This window comes from Notamacropus eugenii, chromosome 3 (assembly GCF_028372415.1).
Source record: "Notamacropus eugenii isolate mMacEug1 chromosome 3, mMacEug1.pri_v2, whole genome shotgun sequence".
NCBI classification, from domain to species: domain Eukaryota; kingdom Metazoa; phylum Chordata; class Mammalia; order Diprotodontia; family Macropodidae; genus Notamacropus; species Notamacropus eugenii.
Window position 1 is genome coordinate 356,754,832 of NC_092874.1, and position 20,410 is coordinate 356,775,241.

General features: G+C 35.5%; 1 pseudogene; it reads left to right on the forward strand.

Annotated features, from left to right (window-relative positions):
* The first annotated feature begins 3,941 nt into the window (after positions 1-3,941).
* The window catches only part of LOC140532180 (ubiquitin carboxyl-terminal hydrolase 8 pseudogene), a 34,478-nt pseudogene continuing 18,009 nt past the window's right edge, over positions 3,942-20,410 (forward strand).

Genomic DNA, 20,410 nt, shown 5'->3' on the forward strand with positions numbered 1-20,410 from the left:
TTCCTCTACTTCTCTTACTTGATTTTCAAAATTCTTTCTGAGCTCCTCCATGACCTACAACCAATTCCAATTCCTCTCGGAGGTTTTTAATGTAGGAGATTTGACTCTGCTGTCCTCCTCTAGTTATATGTTCTGATCTTCCTTGTCACCAAAGCAAGATTCTATACTCTGAGTTCTTTTACAATGTTTACTCATCTTCCCAGTCAAACACTTCACTTTGTCAAAGTGGAGGTGTGGATTATGGGCTACTGTCCCAGACTTCAGATATTTTGTATCAGCATGTTGATCCCAACACAGTCTGTGGGAACAGAGATCTTTAAGCTCCCTCTGTCAGTACTTCTGATGCTGCCACCAGCCACTGCCTTGTCCTGGAGCAGGATCCAGTCAAACCATATGCTCTTCCCTCTCCCAGATCCCACTGAGATTTGCAACTGACCTATTTTGCATTTTTTAGTTTAGAAGTTCAGAAACCACCACATCTCTGAATGATTCAGTCTACTGAGGCTCCTCTGTGTGTTCTGTGTCCATGAGGTCCTTGCTGTGTTGCACTCTGTACCCTGCCTGAAGTGAATGACCCTTCCTGTCTATCATCTAGGTTGTATTGTTTAGGGGATTTGTTTCATTCTGTCATTTTGTGGGTTCTCTACCCCTAGAGCTTGCTTAGAGTAATTGCAGAGGTATTTGGAGGGCTTTGGGGAAGAGCTCAGGGAATTCCCTGCTTTTCCGTTGTCATCTTGTTCCTCCCCCTGATCATCATTTCTGAAAGCACAATAATATCCCATTACATTCATATACCACAATTTGTTCAGCCATTTTGCAATTAATGGTTATAGTCTCAATTTCCTACACTTCGCCAACACAAAAAGAGCTGCTGCATGTATTTTTGTGCATGTTGGTCCCTTTCCTATTTGTATGATCTCTTTTAGGTACAGACCCTGAAGTCGTATTGGTGGGTCAAATGATATGCACATTTTTTTTTTTTTTTAGCGTCCCTTGGGCATAGGTCCAAATTTCTCTTCAGATCAACTCACAACTCTTCTAAAATACATTAGTGTTCCAATTTCCTGCTATGTCCAGCATTTTTAGTGTTTTATTTTATTAATTAATCTTATAGGCATGATGTGGTACCTCAGAGTTGTTATGATTTGCAGTTTTCTAATCAATAGTGATTTAGAGCATTTTTTTATATTACTCTCAATAGCTTTAATTTCTTCCTCTGAAAACTTCGTTTTCACATCCTTTGAGCATTGATCAATTGAGGAATGACATATATTCCTATGATTTTGACTCAGTTCTCTTTATATTTCAGAAATGAGGCCTTTATCAGAGATACCATAAAAAGTCTTTCCAAGTTTTCCATTTCCTTCCTAATCTTGGTTGCATTGGCTTTGTTTGTGCAAAAACTGCTCAATTCAATGCAATCAAAATTTTCCACTTTACATTTCATAATGCTCTCTTTCTTTGGTTTACTCATAAATCTCTCCTTCTCCTGACAGTAATCTGACAATAAACTATTCCTTCCTCTCCCAGTGTCCTTGTAGTGTCAGTAAGGCATTAATGCTTAAAATTATCTGGTATTGAAAAGAGAAAGGAAGATCAATGAAACAAAGTAGGCGTAATTTGTAGTAGCCAATAAATGTAACAACCTTTTTTTGACAAGTGAAAATTCTTAAGTTTTGGGGATAGTAATTCATTATTTCGTTTAAAAAAATGGTTCCAAAACTGGAAACCAGAGTTTCATAAATTGAGCCCAGACTAATATCTTACACTCTTAACTAAGATAAAATCAAAATGGATACAAGAATTATATATATATAAAGAGAAATATTAGAAAAAAAAATTGGAGAAGAATATATTACCAATCAAACTTATGGATAGGTAAACAACTTATGAATAACAGGAGTTTGACAGAAGTGTGGGTGCAAAATCTATAATTTTGAATACATTAAATTAAACATTTTATATCAAGTTACTTGTCTCAAGAAAAGGAAAGTCTGGGAGTAAGGGAGAGAATTTTTAACATATGTATGTATATGTGTGTGTGTGTCTGTAACATTCTATTTGTAGTTGAGAAAAAATTGTTTAAAATAAATATTTTTAAAATTATAAAGGCCAATTTCCCTGAAATATTGCAACTAAGGGATAAAAAGAAAATAGAATGAGTCTACAGATTATCCAGAAGAAATATCAAGATTGATACACCCCAATGTAAGACTGTCAAAGTGTAAATATTTAAAAAATGACATAGAAAACACCTAGGAGTGGCATAATCATACAATATTGGATATGTAAAATTCAAAAAGGAAGATTTATAACATGATGTACGAGAAAGCATAAGCAAAACCTCCACACTGAAGGATAATTTATGCTCCAAAGTTAAGTAAAATCCTAGGGGCAAATTCTGTGTATAAGAACCTAGTAGTATATTGACAGATAAATCAGGAAAAGGGCAAAATAGTATTGTGACTCTCTGAAATACTGATATTTATAAAGATCAAGCAGGGCTTAAGAGAGTTAAGCAAGGTCTTATCATTATGATTAAATGCACAGTGGATAATGAATGATAATATTCCTTGCATGTGAATGAAATTTCAAAACTTCTAAGTTGTTAGAGGAAATGGTAACTGAATGAGAAGAAGATCTGGGCAATAAAACAATAATTTTAGGACACGTTGGTGTATCTTTATAGACTGGGACAAATTCAAAAGAGAGAAAAATTACAAAAGATTTGAGAACCTTAACAAAATATTACAAAAAAGACATGATAGATATATAGCTATCATTTTATTAGTATGCTCAAGAGTATACCCATTGTGTGTTCTAAAACCTAAACAATTGATAAATAAATGAGGAAAGGCTGAAATATTAATTTCCATTGTGAAGCCCAAAAGACAGTTAAAATATAAAAATCAATAATGAAAATAGGAATAAAATGATTTGTGCATAAATATAGATTCAATTATAAAATTCTAAGATTAACAAGTTTAATCTTCCTTTATAGGGAGGTAAACAGTTTGCCCAAATTGAGGTACAAGTTTTTCTTTTCCCCTTTTTATCATTTTATGCCTCTCTTGAGACCAGTGCTTGAAGATCGAATTTTCCCTTGAGTTCTGGTCTTTTTATCAGGAAGGTCTGGAAGTCCCTAATTTCTTTGAATGACCATCTCCTTGCCTGAAATGTTTTGCTGAACTTTTCTGGGTAATTGATCTTTGCTTATAGTCCCAGCTCCTTTGCCTTATGGAAGATGGCATTCCAATCCCTTCCTTCTTTTAATGTAGGAGCTGCAAAGTCCTGTATGATCCTGACTGTAGCTCCTTGATATTGGATTGTTTCTTTCTGGGTGCCTGTAGTATTTTCTCCTTCACTTGATAATTCTGGAATTTGGCAACAATATTTCTTTGTGTTGTTAGTTTGGGATCCCTTTCAGGAGGCGAACGGTGGACTTTTTCAGTGACTATTTTGCCCTCTGGATCTAGCACTTCTGGGCAATTTTCCTTGGCTTTTAGCACCTCTTTTGCCAATTGAGTTGGGCTGTTTTTAGAGGTGTTATTTTCTTCAAAATTTTTTGGGGTCTCCTTTAGCAAGCTGTTGACTTGCTTTTCATGATTTTCTTGCATCACTCTCATTTCTCTTCCCAATTTTTCCTCCACCTCTCTTACTTGATTTTCAAAATCCTTTTTGTGCTCTTCCATGGCCTGAGACCACTTCATATTTATTTTGGAGGTTTTGGATGCAGAAGCCTTGACTTCCTCTGATGTTATGCTTTGTTCTTCTTCATCTGAGAGGATGGAGGAAAATGCCTGTCAACCAAGAAATTAACCTTCTATAGTCTTATTTCTTCTCCCTTTTTTGCTCATTTTCCCAGCCAGTTACTTGACTTTTCAGTCCTTTGTCAAGAGGAGAGTATAATCTGGGACCTGTAAGTTCTCAGTTCCTCTAAGATGGCACAATATCGGGAGAAGTGTTTACTCCTCTTCTGGCCTGCACACTTCTCTTGGGTCTATGAAAAGCGTTTCTGCCTAGAATCTGCAAGTAGAATTCCCTTACCACAGCGGTCTTCAGCTTTATTAGGCCTGCACTTCTCCTCACCCAAGGGTGAGCTCAGCGCTGATTAAACCAGTGGCTCAATTTACCCAGGGGCTTTAGACAAAGGACTCTCAGCGCTGACACTCAAGACTGATATTCAGATGAGCTGTTCAATTACTCCAGGGGCTCTAGGTGGAAGGGTTCAAAAATTGAAGCATCCATTGCAGTGCCTGCTGCTGGCTGTCCAGGGTGCACTCCCCTCTCGTGGGTGAAGGAACCCTCCTGCTGACTTTTGAAGCTGTCTGTGAAGTTTGTGGGTTGTGTAACCTGGAAACTGTTGCTGCAGGTGGCTCCCTGTTCCAGGTCCTATCCTTGATGGTTTGCACTCCATACTGGTCTGTTCTGTGTGCTGATCTGCCTTACTTGACGGTTTCTGAAAAGAAGATGCCTAGGCTATTTTTATTTCATGATCATAGCGTTCAGGTAGTTCAAAAAATTTTAAATTATCTCTCCTGCATCTAATTTCTAGTTCAATTGTTTTTTCCAATGAGACAACTCACATTGTCTTTTATTTTTTCTCATTCTTTGGGTTATGATTTATAATTTCTTAATTTCTCATAAAGTCATTACCTTCCATTTCCTTTATGTTATTTGACTGAGTTGTTTTCTTCAGTGAGCCTTTGGAGTTCCTTTTCCACTTGGCCAATTCTTCTTAAAACATTCTTTTCCTCATGGTTTTTTTGGAACTCTTTTGTCATTTTGGTTACTCTATTTTTAAGGTGTTATTTTCCTCAGTGTTTTGTTTTTGTTTTTTTTTGAGGGGGGGGATCTCCTATAGCAAACTGTTGACTCATTTTTCGTGATTTTCCTCCATCACTCATTTCTCTTCCCAATTTCTCCTCTACTTTTCTTACTTGATTTTCAAAATTCTTTTTGAGCTGTTACCTGCCCTACAACCAATTCATATTTTCCTTGGAGGCTTTGGATGTAAGAACGTTGATTTTGTTGTCTTCTTCTGGTTGTATATTTTGATCTTCCTTGTCACCAAAGCAAGATTTTATAGTCTTATTTTTCTGCCATTTTCTTATTTTCCAAGGTAATTACTTGACTTTTTAATACGTTAAGGTAGATCTGTGCTTCCAGTGTGGAGTGTGTGCTGTCAAAACTCCAGTGGTTTTGTGCCACTCTTTTCCGAGATATTTTCTAGGGACCTCTAAATTTTAATTTCTTCCAAGTTTCCAAATGAGCTATGTTTGCTCCTCTCCTGTTATGTGAGTGATCTCAAGCAGTCTTTTCTACCTTATAAATGTGAGGAGGTTTCCCTGTCTACCCCCACCACAAGTCCTAGAATGTCAGACCTCCTCTTTGCCCTAGTACTGCCACCCAGGATTGTGACCCACCTCTAAACAAGGGAAAATCAAGAGAACCCTACCTCAGTGCCAACATAGAGATCCCTGAAATCATCCTGTGCTCAGCAGCTCAATGCCTCCAGCTTCTGTTGATTGTGAGCTGCAGAAGCAGCCACTGCCACCACTGTTCCTCTCACTGCCACCAACACAACCCTGGGCTGGGGTCAGACCACTCTCCACTTTCACCCAGGAAAGGCATTTCCTACTGATTTACATTTTCTTTGGAATTTGTGAGGTAAAAAGTCTGGATACACCACAGTTGCTAGTTATTCTGTCCCTTGAGGGCTGCTCCATCCTGGTCTGTGCCAGTACTACCCACACTGGATTGCACTCTTCTCTTAGACTGGTGCAACAGACTTTCCTGTCAACCTCCCAAGTTGTCTTGGGTTAGAAATTTGTTTCATTATGTTATTTTGTGGGCTCTACTGTTCTAGAATTCTTTTAGTGTAACTTTTGTAGGTATTTGGAGGGGTTTGGGAGAGAGCTGAAGCAAGTACCTAACTTTTATTCTGCCATCTTGGCTCTTCCCCAGTTGTCTTTACTTTTGTATTTCCCCTGGGCTTTAATGACTCAGAAAGAGATAGTGAGACATGCCTTTTTCAAATCTGCCTCATCTAATTCCAATTCATGCACAATTCATGACATCATCCTGTGATGCCATTGCTACTTTTCAAAAATGAAGAACAATAACAATTATATGCCAGGCACTATGCTAAAAGTTTTATGACTTTTACCTCACTTATTCCTCAAAATAATCCTGGGATGTGGGAACTATTATTACCCCTATCTTGTACTGAGGAAACTGAAACGATAACAGACTAATTTACTTTCCCATAGTCATGCAAATAGTTAGAATCTGTTATAAATGTGAAATCACTTCTTCCTGACTCCAGGCCTGAAGCTATATTCAATGGGCCAACTGGATTCCTCAGGACAGAGAAGTCCTATCTGATAGCACAGGAAACACCAAGGGATTATTTATATAACCATCTCCTGTTGTTACCTCTGGCCCTGGAGCAAATTGACTTCAAGAGCACTGAGGTCTCTTCCCCATCTTACTACCTGGACAATAATGACATCAGTCACTGTGCTTGACTGAAATACACCCTTATTAACTGTGCTGTGACCTTGATATTCATTATATTGCTCCTCTTCAGTGTCAACTACTTTATAATGTGAGATTCACTGTGAACAGCAAAGATTTGACAACCTTCACATAAAGATCACTAATATTTGGGGCTCAGTCTTTTTAAACTGAGGAAGCAAGGTCAGGATTTCTGGTCTTTGCTCTCCTGTATATTGGGTTACTTTGGTATTGATCCCTTTAGGAGATTGTTATATTGCTTGTTGTTGCTTGCTTGCTTGTTTTATTTTCTCCTCATCAATGGGCCAAACTGAAGTCTTCTCAGTCCTCCAGACTCTCCACACATTCTCTCTCTTTTTCAGGTATTTCTCCCTATACCATTTTGCCCTCTAAAGTCTTAACCATCCTTTAAAGCCCAACTGAAATTCTCCTAGCTCCAGTCTTTCCTTCATTCTCTCTGTTTATGAATTGTTTTTCTCTTTTGGACTCTACTAAGACTTTGGACTTCTACTAAGACTGTCTTGCTCATATATTTAACACTTATATTAGTTGTCTGTTGATGAATTGGCAACCTACTGGACAAGAAACTCCATGAGGGTAGGACACTGATGACGGATCCAGATATAATTCCTTTCTGCTCCATTCCTTTTTATACACCACGTCCAAAAAGACCCATGCTAGAATAACCTCTTTAATGCACACAGATTATACTCAATCTTATCCACAGTTATGGCAAAATACTATTAAAATAGCTTATATTTATTCCTTTGTACCACTGCTAGAATGTTCACATTTGGATTTGAAATTCAAAACTACTTGATACTCAAAGAAAATTGGCTTGTGTCCAACCTTTAATCGTTCACACTTGAAATTCTTGGTGAAATCTTTTTGTTCTGAGGTCAGAGGTTAGCCTCTTTTTTTTTTTTTTTTTTGTCTTGGTGGCTGACTCTCTAGGAGAGCACACAGGAAAACTGGGATCAATCTTGCTTTTGTTGTAATAAACATTTTTTTCGTCCACATAACATTGCTTCTATTTTTCTGATTGATAAGAAAAATTCTGAGTTTCTGGATAGGATATTGCATCCTTCTTCCTTCCTATGAGTGACATCATTTTGCTTTTCAAGTCCTTAATAGAAATAAATGATTTTTAGCGATCACTCCCCATTTTGTGGTTTCCCTTTGGAGATTGACAGTCATTTAAGACTATAGGTAGCTTACATAAGATATAGCAGCTACATTGTACTCTTATGAATATCTTCCCCAATACTTTATACTTCCCCCAGAGAGTTTATTGCAGTACAAAATACTGAGTCAATGATACCTTCATCAGAATTTACAGAAAATCTTCAAATTAACAATCTTTCGAGAGGATACACACTTGTCACTGGCAACCATTTTTTGTAACTAGGTAGTAATTGTGAATTTTCATCCCTCTGAACGTACAATACCATCAAATCATACTTTTCTCTCCAGACGTGATCTGATCTTGATGACTTCAAAGGAGCAACACCTTAATTTTTTACTGCTAGTACAAAAAACCAAAACAAAACCTAAGCACCTATTCCTTTCCCTCCCCCAAAAATAATCCTCTACAGGAATTGAACACTGTCCTCTGATACCATGAAGCTGAATAAAATATTGGAAAAGTGTCTCACAAAATCTCTCTGGTTTATACCTTAATGCAGAGGATGAAGGAATATCATTATCTATTTTATCTCACTGTCTCCTCTGTCTGTCTCTTTCTCTGTTTCAGTTGCTGTCTGTCTGTCTCTCTCTGTCCCTCTGCCTCTATCTCTTTTTCTTTATGTCTCTTTCTCTGCCTCTCCTTCTCTCTCTATCTATGTGTCTCTGACTGTCTCTGTTTCTTTCTCTCTTTCTCTCTCATTCTCCCTCCCTTCCGCTCTCTCTGTCTCTCTCTGTCTCTCTGTCTCTGTCTCTGTCTCTCTCTCTCTCTCTGTCTCTCTCTCTCTCTCTCTCTCTCTCTCTCTCTCTCTCTCTCTCTCTCTCTCTCTCTCCCTCTCTCTCTCTCTCACACACACACACACACACACACACACACACACACACACACACTTCTTTTCTTTCACCCAAACATACAAACATCTCTGGATAATTACCTAGCATATACTTGTACTTAAGTCCCTTTACCATGAGGAAAACCATAATGTAAGGGTGGGGAATCTGTGGCCTCAAGACCACATGTAGCCCTCTACCTCCTCAAGTGCAGCCCTTTAACCGAATACAAACTTCACAGAATAAATTCCCTTAATAAGATAATTTTTTTCTGTAAAACTTGGACTCAGTCAGAAGGCCGCACTCAAGGACTTAGAAGGCCTCAATCCTGCAGGTTCCTCACCTCTGCCTAGTCTTTCTGGAAGGCATGTGCTGACCCACTCATGTGGTGGGTCCCACCTTCTATTAAACCACGCAGTATGCATGACCAGCCATAGTTCTTGTGAAAGGAGAAGCTTGCACTGATTTTTGTTGTGCACATCTCCCTGCTATGTTGATTATTCTGGCCCCACTATCAAGGGCAAGGTGTGTAAATTTGGTATGCCTCAGCATGACTGAATTATGAATATGATTTCCTATATGGTCATAGACTTCTCCGTACATCTGTGAGGTTCAGCACCTCCGGTTTCTCATCATGCTCTATATGTGTACTTTAATATTCAGAAACAGATGTCTTTGGGAAATGTATTCTAGGAATCTCTTGAGAACTTGCACACAAGTTCTTTTTGTTGACTTTGTAACTCCACCAAGACATAACAGAATGACCTGCAATTCCCTTGAGTTTACCATACAAATAAAAAAAAAAGAATAAATAAGTAAACTGATATATACATGAATTGTTCAATTTGATTAGCAACCTATATGAATATGGAGACTCTTTGAATCCTCAATTGCTTTTAGTTATAAATATAGTGGTAATTAGCGCTGTACAAATGATTGCAGAGTCACTCATTTAGGTCTATATTAATTCATGCCCAAATGCCATGGCGCCATTTAATCACAATACTAATTCTTTCCTCAAAGGATATTGTCTCATTTAACTTATGAACTGCAGCAATCCAAATTTTGGCCATTTATATTCTGTATGGACAATTCATGGTAATACAACTTGGATGAAATCAACCCCAGATTAGACTTTCATTAGTTGTATGAATCTGAGAGAGCCTTGTAATCTCTCTAGTTTCAATTTCTTCCGATGTAAAATGGGAATTGCTTGTATTTCTATCTTGAATGGCTGTTGTCATTAAATATTTTGGTGAATTTAGAACATTATGTTGGTGTCAGTCACAGTGCTAGAATATAAGTATGCATACCTTGCTTTTTCAGACACTTCTTCATTACATAAAACATTCATTCCCCCCTCCCATACTCCATTTATTGTATCTTTTCATTCTCTATCATGCCATTGAGCTATGTGATAAGTTTGGCCTAAAAACTCACTGCATCAATTCCAGACTGATTTTGCCAACCAAATATGTCTCATTACTAAAGTGGATAGATGCCAAGACAATCATCATTGCAAACGAAGAGCCTTCCTGATACCTTGATTCCTATGACTTTTCAATAAGAATTCATTCTTAATAACCACATACAATGATATAGTTTGAGTTTGTATCAATGTATACAGCATTGCAATCAGGCAGATTGAACTAGGACATATTAGCATCTCCCTCTTTCTTTGTTGCAGCATGCCTGAATTATGTAGGTACATCTTGGCTCAGAAATGAATTTATGGCATAGCCTTATTCGAATTCTACTGTAATGAGGTATTAGCTTCTAGATTGCAGCTTTCTTGGTGTCACACGTGCTGTGGGTATAGATGTATATATTGACAAAATCCCCAAGGCCATATGTATTCTTCTGTTATGATAATGTTGTCATTAGTCTTGATTGCTTTTGACTATAGTTTCTGGTTACAGAATTGCCCAAAGCAAGTTTTGTTCACATTTTTTTCCTTAATTTGTTCTAGCATTTAACTTCACTTTTATTTGAAATGAGTTCCTATTCTGTTATTATGGTGTTCTATATAACTAGTCATTGTAGTAATCATTTTTATATTTTCTTCATGCCAGTTCAACATTCAGCTGTTGAGGGGCACTTTGTCATATTTACTAGAGCTCTTGTCATACGTATGAAAACACTTCCTGTATTTGTCTCTTGAATTTTCTTTTTCCCTTGTTAGTGATTTTACAATCTCTGTATCAATGTTCTGGCTGGTTGCAATTACACATTTTCCCAGCTGGGAACATGTAGCATTTTCGTAGCCTCTGCAATGTGCTGGTCTCTTCTGATATGACGTTCCAATTATTGTGCCTTCATCTTTTGCATTTTTTTCACTCTTTGCTACCGAGTATGAGGAAATAGAAGTTTAGTTTTATTTTCTTTCATTTTTTAAAGTTACGCTTGGCCAGTTTTAATGAGAGAAACTTTACAACACATGTGTTTCATCTGTACCCATATAAATATATTTCTATGATATTCACATCTATATCCACATACACACAAATCTATATGAATATAGCTGATTTTTTTTTTTTAATGAGCGAGATGCTTTGCTCTTGCTATTACCAGATAAGGGCTTGTTTCAGGTGTAATCAACCAAAATGACAGAGAGGAAAAAAAAAACATTAAATTCAGTTCCTCATTGAAAAACTAATTAATACCAATCTTACCCTTTTCTTCATATTTTCATAGGTTTGTGTATTTTGTGTTCTCTATTACTATCACAGTCTGTATTCACTGTCATTAACTGCTATCTTAAGATTCTGGTTTTATGGTATTTTGATTATATTGGTAGTGAGTACCTTTCCCATAACCAGTATCTAATTCATAATTAATGACTTCAAAGTTTCCAAAGCTCTTGCTGCTGGTTGTATTTACTGGATGATGTGCTCAAAGCATGTTAACATCCTTGAATAATTGTAATTATCCAAAAAGAACCTTAACTGTCACTTATTATGTCTCTAAGAATAAGTTTTTAAACTTACTGTTTCTTTTTTGAATATTCAAGGCATATTTATAGTTTATAGAGATTTGGGGTTATTGTGTGCATGTGTGGAAGTGGAAGCTTGCAGAGAATTTCCAGCAAAATTCTGAAAATATAGCTTTAAACAAAATCAAGAAACAAAATCTATCTAAAGCTAAAAGGAAAACATTAAGAAAACTCAACAGAATATTCATAATAAAATCATATCTCTCCTATAATTTAATATTTTCAAATACCTTTTCTCACAACATTCACTTAGGGCATCTATTACAAGTATTGCTGTCCATTTTTGAAGAAGAGGAAACTCACCCTCTGAGAGGTTGAATTGTACATAACCATACAGTTACCAAGAGTATGAGGCAATATTTCAATCCAAGGTTCCTGGTCTCAAATACAATGCCAATGACACACTACCTTTTCTCTAGAATCACAGAAATATTACCTTCAAACACATTGGTCATTTTATGATCATTAATCTTCTTTAACCTTTCTGAGGTATGATCACCTTAAAGTCCTCTTGTATAACTTAATCATTTTGCAACAAATATCCACAAAGTTAGTGAGTTGTTCAGAGTGGCACTTAATTTGAAGAGACCAAAAAGCATAGACACCATTTAAAAGCTGTAATAAAAAGAGTAATAATAATGTCTTTGTATAGGACTTAAGTTTGCAAAGCACTTTAAGACATTATTATGTCACTATATAATGATAACAACTAACATTTAAATATCACTGACTAAATGTAAGTATATTATTAAAACTCTGTCCTAAGACACCTTCTCTTCTCGCTATACACTTATTCACTTAGAGGTCTGATCAGTTGCCATATATTTAACTATCATGCCTATGATAATGATTCTCCAATCTACTTATCCAGTCCTACCCTGCTGAACTCTACTCTCCATCTTCAAATTTTTATCGAATATCTTCAAACTTATGTCTTATAGACATTTTAATCTTAAGTTGTCTAAAGCCAAACCCATAATCTTTTCCTCAAAGGATCTACTCTCTTCTAAACTTTCCTGTAATATTCTCATTGTGACTAAAATCCTCCCAAGCATCTAGGTTTGCAGTATTTTTTAACTCTCCTTCTCTCTCGTATCCAATATGTTGACAAGTACTGCAGATTTTGCTTTCATAATATCTCCCATATATTCCCCCTTCCCTTGTGTGACAGTACAACTGCATTGATGAAGATTCTTAGCCCTACATTATTGAACTATTGTAATACCCAGTGTCTCTACTACTACTCTCTACTAATTTAGAAAACTTTTGAAATGAAGTTTACTGTTCCTTATCTCCTTTTTTATTTTTAATTAAATTATTTTCTTTGCTTTCAGTGTTCTACAATCACTCCCATGTATCTAAGATATTTTCCCCTCTCTCCCCTCCTTTCCCCCTCCCTCCCCACTCCCTCCCTGAGACAGCACACAGTTTTATATAGGTTATATATACATATATATACATATATATATTTATATTTATATACACACACATATATGTGTATATTGCTATTAAATACATTTTCACCTTAGTCATGTTGCATAGAAGAATTAAAATGAATGAGACAAATCATAAAACAAAACAAAACATAATACAGAAGCAAATGGTGTCCTTCATTCTGTGATCGAATTCCATATTTTTTTCTCTGAATGCAGAAAGCATTCTACCTCAATAGTCCATTGAGAATTTTTTAAATCCTTGCATTGCAATGAAGTAGTAACTCTAGCAGAACAATTCCTCACACACTGTGGTAGTTGCTGTGTACAAAGTTCTGCTGGTTCTGCTCCTTTCACTCAGCATCAGTTCATATAAGTCTTTCCAGGCCTCTCTGAAGTCTCCCTGTTCAACATTTCTTATAGCACAATTGTATTACATTACATTCATATACCACAGTTTATTCAGCCATTCCCCAATTCATGGGCATCCCTTTGATTTCCAGGTTTGGGCCAGCAAAAAGAGCAGCTATAAACAATTTTCTGTACATGTAGTATCTTTTCCCACTTTCATGATCTCTTGGGGATACAGTCCTAGAAATGGCATTGCTGGGTCAAAAATTAAGCACATTTTTGTAACCCTTTGGGCATAGTTCCAAATTGCCCTCCAGAATCGTTTGATCAGCTTCTTTCTTTACATTCTTTCTTATCTCCTGAGATAGATTTGAGTGTCACGTTAATCATATGTGTTAGGCTTGTGATCCTCCTTTTATAAACTAGAGATTTTATGTCATCTTCCTAGGGTCACTCAATTCATAACAGAAATGTGACTCATGCTCAGCTCTTATGATTCATAACCAAATGTTTGTCCAATTCTATTTCAGTCTCTTTTTGTTAATGTGAAAACTAAGTACTCTCCCCTAAACATGCAGTCATCAAAACTCAATGATATCCAAAATGTCATTTCTAACTTGTAATTAGTATATTTTATATGACAATAACGTTTACAATTTTTCTTTTGTATAATTTCAGTTACTGAAATGTTCCATGCGATGCTGTGTCATAAAATCCTATTAACTATAGTTTTTACAACTATACATTTCCCTTTCACTTTACATGTATATAGTGTAAACAAGACTGATAGAGGGCCATTCAAAGATCTGAATGACCTAACTATAATGATTTTTGCTAGTCTATTCATATGTAAGAAAAATAGTTTTTTGTATAACTCTTATGCACATAACATTGATTCTCCCTATTGCAACCTAAATCTACAAAACTAGAAATTGCCCAATTGAATTTCAAATACTCACAAACCCCAACCCAGTCAGTTATTCATTTCACTCATCTAAATTCACAGAAATATTTTGAATCATGTTAAACCAGGATTGAGAGGTGTATATACCAGAAAAGAGTTAAACCCTAAAATTTTGAAGGAATGAACTCATTTCCTGCCTCTGACATAAAATTTCCATGTGGACATAGAAAGATCACTTAATCTCTCAATGCCCTAAGCCTATAAATAGACTTAACCTCTCAATAACCTAGGCCTATAAATGGAGAGCTGAGTTGCCAATTAAGGTGGAGTTTCCTACATAAATAAAATCATTTGTCCATAGTCTCCTTTATTCTTCAAAACAACAATAGCAACAACAATCATTATAATAATGACAATTACTATTATTTCAATTCAAATAGAAAATAAAATGAATGACCATTCACTGGTAAGTCTTTGTATTAGAGGATTTTTTCTTCTGTCCTTTTTATGATTAAAGTGAAGTTCTGAAGTCCTAAATAAAACTTTTTTAATTTAGTTCCATGGCTTTATTTATTGATGATAGTTAATAGAGCTTTTTGAAGGTAAGTTGCCATTTCAGTTAATTTTGAATGACTCAATCATTTTCTAACTTTGTGAAAAGCTTAATCAGTTCTTTCAAAGTCAAAGTTTTCACTGTGCAAATATGTCTACAAAGAATATATATATTTGAGCATCTAACCTTAGTTTTCAAATGGTTTCAATTATGTTTAACTTTACTTGAATGAAGGTGTGACTGAAAAGAAAACACTAATTTTCCACCCCAGAAAGGCACCTATATGGCATTTTATACTTTTCCATATATAGGTATATCAATATATTTGAATTGAATTTAGCAGTGTAAATATACTCATCTATAAGTTTAAAAAAGGCATTTAATTAACCATCTTTCTCTTAAAACGTTGTTTAATAGGCAGAAAAATTGAGCATTGGGTAAATCCAGCATTTAGAAATATTGCAGGGCTGTTTCTGTAAATGTCACAATAAAGCGTCAATGAGAACACGACCCTACATAAAGATGAAATGATTTTGAGTTATGTATATAGCAAGGTAAGAAAGAACCAACATTAAAACCACAATTAAAACATTACAAACTTGAGTTTGTAACTCACTAAGTCATTCAGTCTTTTCCATACTCTTTGCTATGCATCAAGGGGAAGAAACTTAAATTGGGACTTATTGAAGAATCACAAGAACTCAGAGTTAAAGAGAACTCATCAACCTCCTAGATCAACTCATCCTTAAATGGGAATTCTCTCTCACAACATACACAGTAAATGCTTATCCAAGCCTCCACTATAAGACTTCCAGTATTTTTGGTTATTTCTTCTTGGACCAAAATGAACAAGTCTTAACTCTATTCTAAAGTTGAGTAATTATATATATATATATATATATATATATATATATATATATATATATATATATATATATATATATGCATATACACATACATACATAAATATATGTGTGTGTGTATATGTATAGATAGATAGATAGATAGATAGATAGATAGATAGATAGATAGATATCTTGTCTCCTTTCTCCCTTTTGACCTTCTTTCAGATATATATCTTTAGTTATTCTGGCAAATTATCATTTATCCTAATCTCCAATAATATCATTTATCAATAAGCATACATATTTCAAAATAGAAAGATGAAGAAGAAAGAAGACTACATAAGTAACTGTTAACTACTGGAAGGGGAAGTGGGTAGTGAAAGATGTTGAGGGGCAACCCAACAAAAGATTCAAAACACTCAGATGAAAACAGAGAAGGGCAGATACAAAACTCAACTTTTTTTGGCAAAATAGGGAATCAGTTATGTGTACATAGCAGAAGCAGTGCTTTGTGAAGTCACTATATTCACTGGAGCTCTAATAAAACGGAGACTAAATTTTATACTTCATAAGCAGAAGCAAACTATGTGGAATTTCCATAATGCACATTATTTTCATTTTTCGGTACTTGTAACAGGCTGGTCAAAACATGTACTATATCTGTAACAGTAGATAATTAAAGAAATCATATTAGATTCAGTTCCCTCAAAGACTCTCTACACTAAATATAGCACTGAGCTACAATTTAAATCAAAATCGATTGCAAGATTATTGGCTCTTTAAGGATTTGGGACTGCAAAATTAAAAATTCACAGAGAGTTATTTTGATTTACTTCTAAGAACAAGTTCTTGATTTAGGCACCCAGCAGGCTATCAATAGGTAAATGTGTTAGAGGAATTAAATGAAGCTATTATATTTGGGGCACTTTCATAATGAAAAGGATAAACTCTAAGGAAAACACATTGATTTTTAGACAATTATATAGTTAATTCCTAAATATTTTATTGCACTTATAATAAGAAAACATTCCCAACTGGTCAATTGCAAGACTATTGAGGTAGGTCAGAGGTATTGACTTACTCAAACTTTATGTGTTTAATTCTATGACAGTTAGAAAGTAGGAAATGGTACCAAAAACAATTAAATCAATTGGTTCGGTTGCAGTGAAGGTCTCAGGCTCTTTAACAAGTTATTTATTTTATATGACTCCGGTTTTAGCCCCATCCTATCTCTATGTGCTAATTGTGGGTCAATGGAAAATGAAAAATGTGTTTTATCTACGGTTTGAAGACCTGGGTCCAAGTTTTGATCTGTCACTTCTTAGCTATGTGGTGTTGGGAAAGTTTCTTAACATCTAGGAATTTCAGTTCCTTAATCTGTAAAATGGGAAATGTTATGCCTGCCCTTCCGACTCCTCATGGGTGGTCTCAAAATCACATGAAATAATGCAAGATTTGGGAGTTATTTGATTCTTTTAATATGTGTGTCCCTCTTTTCATCAAAATATGCAAATATATGTAGCACTATGTTCATTTATCTCACTAGCTCACAAGCCTCATACTATGATCACAGATTTTTAGGTCTTGGACTTTGCTAAAGCTAGACCTAAAGCTCTCATGCTTTCCCTACCTTATAGGGGAATCTCTCTTGAACTTCTTCCTAGTTGTTGTCCTTATTTGTTGTGGATATCACATTTTGTATTGCTAATGCCTTTTCTCTTTCTCTTCCTCCTCCCTTCTCACTTGCCTTCAAGATTTTACTCTCCATGACTTCCTAGGTGACAACCAAAATTGTAAACCCAGGGTACTAATTGGAAGGACTTGCCATTGCTACTTTGAATCCTCTATGCAACCCCTGAGTAACCCCCACCCTACACACACACACACACACACACACACACACACGCATATAATATATATTATATACATATATATGTATATATATATATATGTATATTGCCTTGTGGGAATTTAAAATGATTATTATTTTGCTTTAAAGAATATAATAAAAATGGACTGTGGTTTATAGGGTAGAAGTCAAGAAAACTTTGAGTCAAGACAACCTGGGTTCTGGTCCTAATTTTGTTATACACTATATGAATTACAATTTCTCTGTCGCAGGCAAATCATTAAGAATAAAAGCTACAGGAGATCGTGCATTGATGAAGAAGTTTCACTTCTCGAGTTGTCCATATTGAGGAAAATACATTTTCAGAGTTCCCCTTCACATATACTCTTACTATTCCTCCAAGATAGGCACCAGATCCCATCAGTACCGATATTGTTTCTAGCAAAACTCACAGCCCATACATACTTTACACAGAGGATTTAGACAGTTTTTCAGGAAGTTTTCTATTTCTTTTAGATTTTGTGATTATCGATGTATTGTTTTGTTTGTCTATTAATCTATTATCTTTGATTCTCCCTATGTGATCAGTCCATATCCTCTGTTAGTTATAGTGGATATTGCTAATTTCTTTTTTCCCACTTCCAGCATACAGGTGATCAATGGCTATATACTGCTACAACCTACTTATATTCACTATATATCTTTCAGTTGCCACGCAAATCACCTGGAATTGTAACTATACTGAAATAATGATTATTATAGCTTAAGAATACTCATTGGTTTCTCAGGCCTAGATTTTCTTTCAGTACATAGTAACTGTTTAAGATATAGCCCTTCCTCCTGCCCAAGTTTGTTTGTTTCTTTTTCTTTTTATTAAGAAACCTCTCCATATGGAAACAATCATTAGAAATTCCAACCTGATTAATTGATGCCTCCCAACATATCACAAAGCAGATAGAAAATCTATTAGACTCCTCTACTATAGAACCCATCCTTCTTTATAATATTCCTGAAACTCATCCACAAATTAGAGGAGTTCTGTTATGTCAAACTGCCCCAGTATGCCCTGATTTCATTGGAAGGAACAATAGGAATCTAAAATGACCTGAATCAAGAGGTGCACTTCACACTGGCTCACTAACCTCCTTTCCCCTATTATAGCCTGGATATCATTTCAGCTTAGGTACATGAATAACCATCACAACACTGGTGCTTTCATTCAGGTCGCGTTTGAGTTGTCATAACTTTTTGTAGTACCTTCTCATTGTTGTCTTGTCTTTGAATCTTGTGTTAATTATATTTTAACCAGTTAGTGAATTAATATGAAGCAAACAAATGATCTTCAATGAATATTGCATCCTTAACTAGACATTAGGTTACTCTGCTCTCTGTAACTAGCCAAGCAAGTTTTCTTGAGAGGAACTACGCGAGGTTTAAGGTATGTTAGGACTCCATACTCTTAAAATTATAACTTATTAGCCCCCACCAATATATTTACTTTACAATACTTGCAGAGAGGTCACATATAGTTCAAACAAAAATACTTGGACAACAAAAGCATTTTATTATAGAATATTTAACCATCACTTTCCCCACAAATTTAGGACCTGCTCTTGTGTATTAGGGACCTGCATGCAAGAAAGCCTAGTGGATGAACCATTCATTCCTCTGATAGAAGATGACTTCTGATATCCACATGTTATGCCTTGCTGAGCAAAATATCTCTGTTACGGAATTGCTCTGATTGTCTCATTTGCTTTTCTCTTAGTGGAACACATTGCTATGTAATCTCTGTAGCCTCCAGTTCCTGGCTAAGTTAAAATACTTAGCTAGTTTATTGATGCGTTATCAAAAAGACCCCAAACCCTTAATCTAAAATAAGAAGGAACTGCTATGGTTCAATTGTCTCAGAATATAAGCTGTGAGGTATGTTATTTCCAAAGCAGGCCGACCTTTTGTAACTCTTCAAACCTAGCTTTCAGCAACAGTTCCCCATTTTAAAACTGCCAGTCTCTCCCATTCAACTATATAAAGGAGGGCAATATGTAAATACAGGAGCAAAACTTCTGTCTATGACAATTCTTAGTTTCTTGACCCTTTCACATGTGAATGCAGTTATCCAAATCTGATCTGATAATCTTATAAACTACCAATGGGTCAAAGTCTGAAAAGAACAAAGTTGGAAAGGTGCTTTGTCTTACCCTCAAAATGATGTACAGGTGTAGTTCTATGTTACTAATTGTTCATTGACCAGAAAATATGTCTGTTACCTGACCTTATAGCTGAGTTATACTATTCAGAGTTCTAGAAACCCGGATTTGGTAGAACTGTCACAAGAACACATAACTCTGAACATGAAGTCTTAGAAGACACTCTTAAACTAGAAGCAGCCTTACATCTCACGAAAAAGTAATACAATATCAGATATTAAATAATATCTATCACATATGGGCTTCAGAGAAAAGGAGATTTAATTACAGCCAAGTCCAGATTGAATCCCATTTGACCAAAAAGTTTAGGATCAACTCTTACAAATAATGAGCAAAACTTGGAGGACAGGGAGACAGTAAAATACCAAACTCAGGGTTCACGATCCTCACAAGTGTAAAAAAGGTTCTTGGAAATGCATTGTTAGAATTCCATAGAGATAAATCTTTGGGAGGTCATCCTTTGGGTGAACATTATTCCTGCCAAATGGAACAAGATTTCACTAGGTTAATGGATAAAGAGTATAAAATGAGGAATATAATTAAATTACAATAACCATCTTTGTTACTGACTCTCTTTAAACAGACAATATTTCTGGGTCTCAATTTCCTCACATGATTTCTAAGGTCCTTCTAAAATTCAACAAATTTAAATTCAAAAAAGCTCCCAGGATGGGAAAAGGTTTGTTCTATACTGGGAGTACAAACCCTTTTTTCAAAGTGCCCATCCTCAAGAAGCACAGA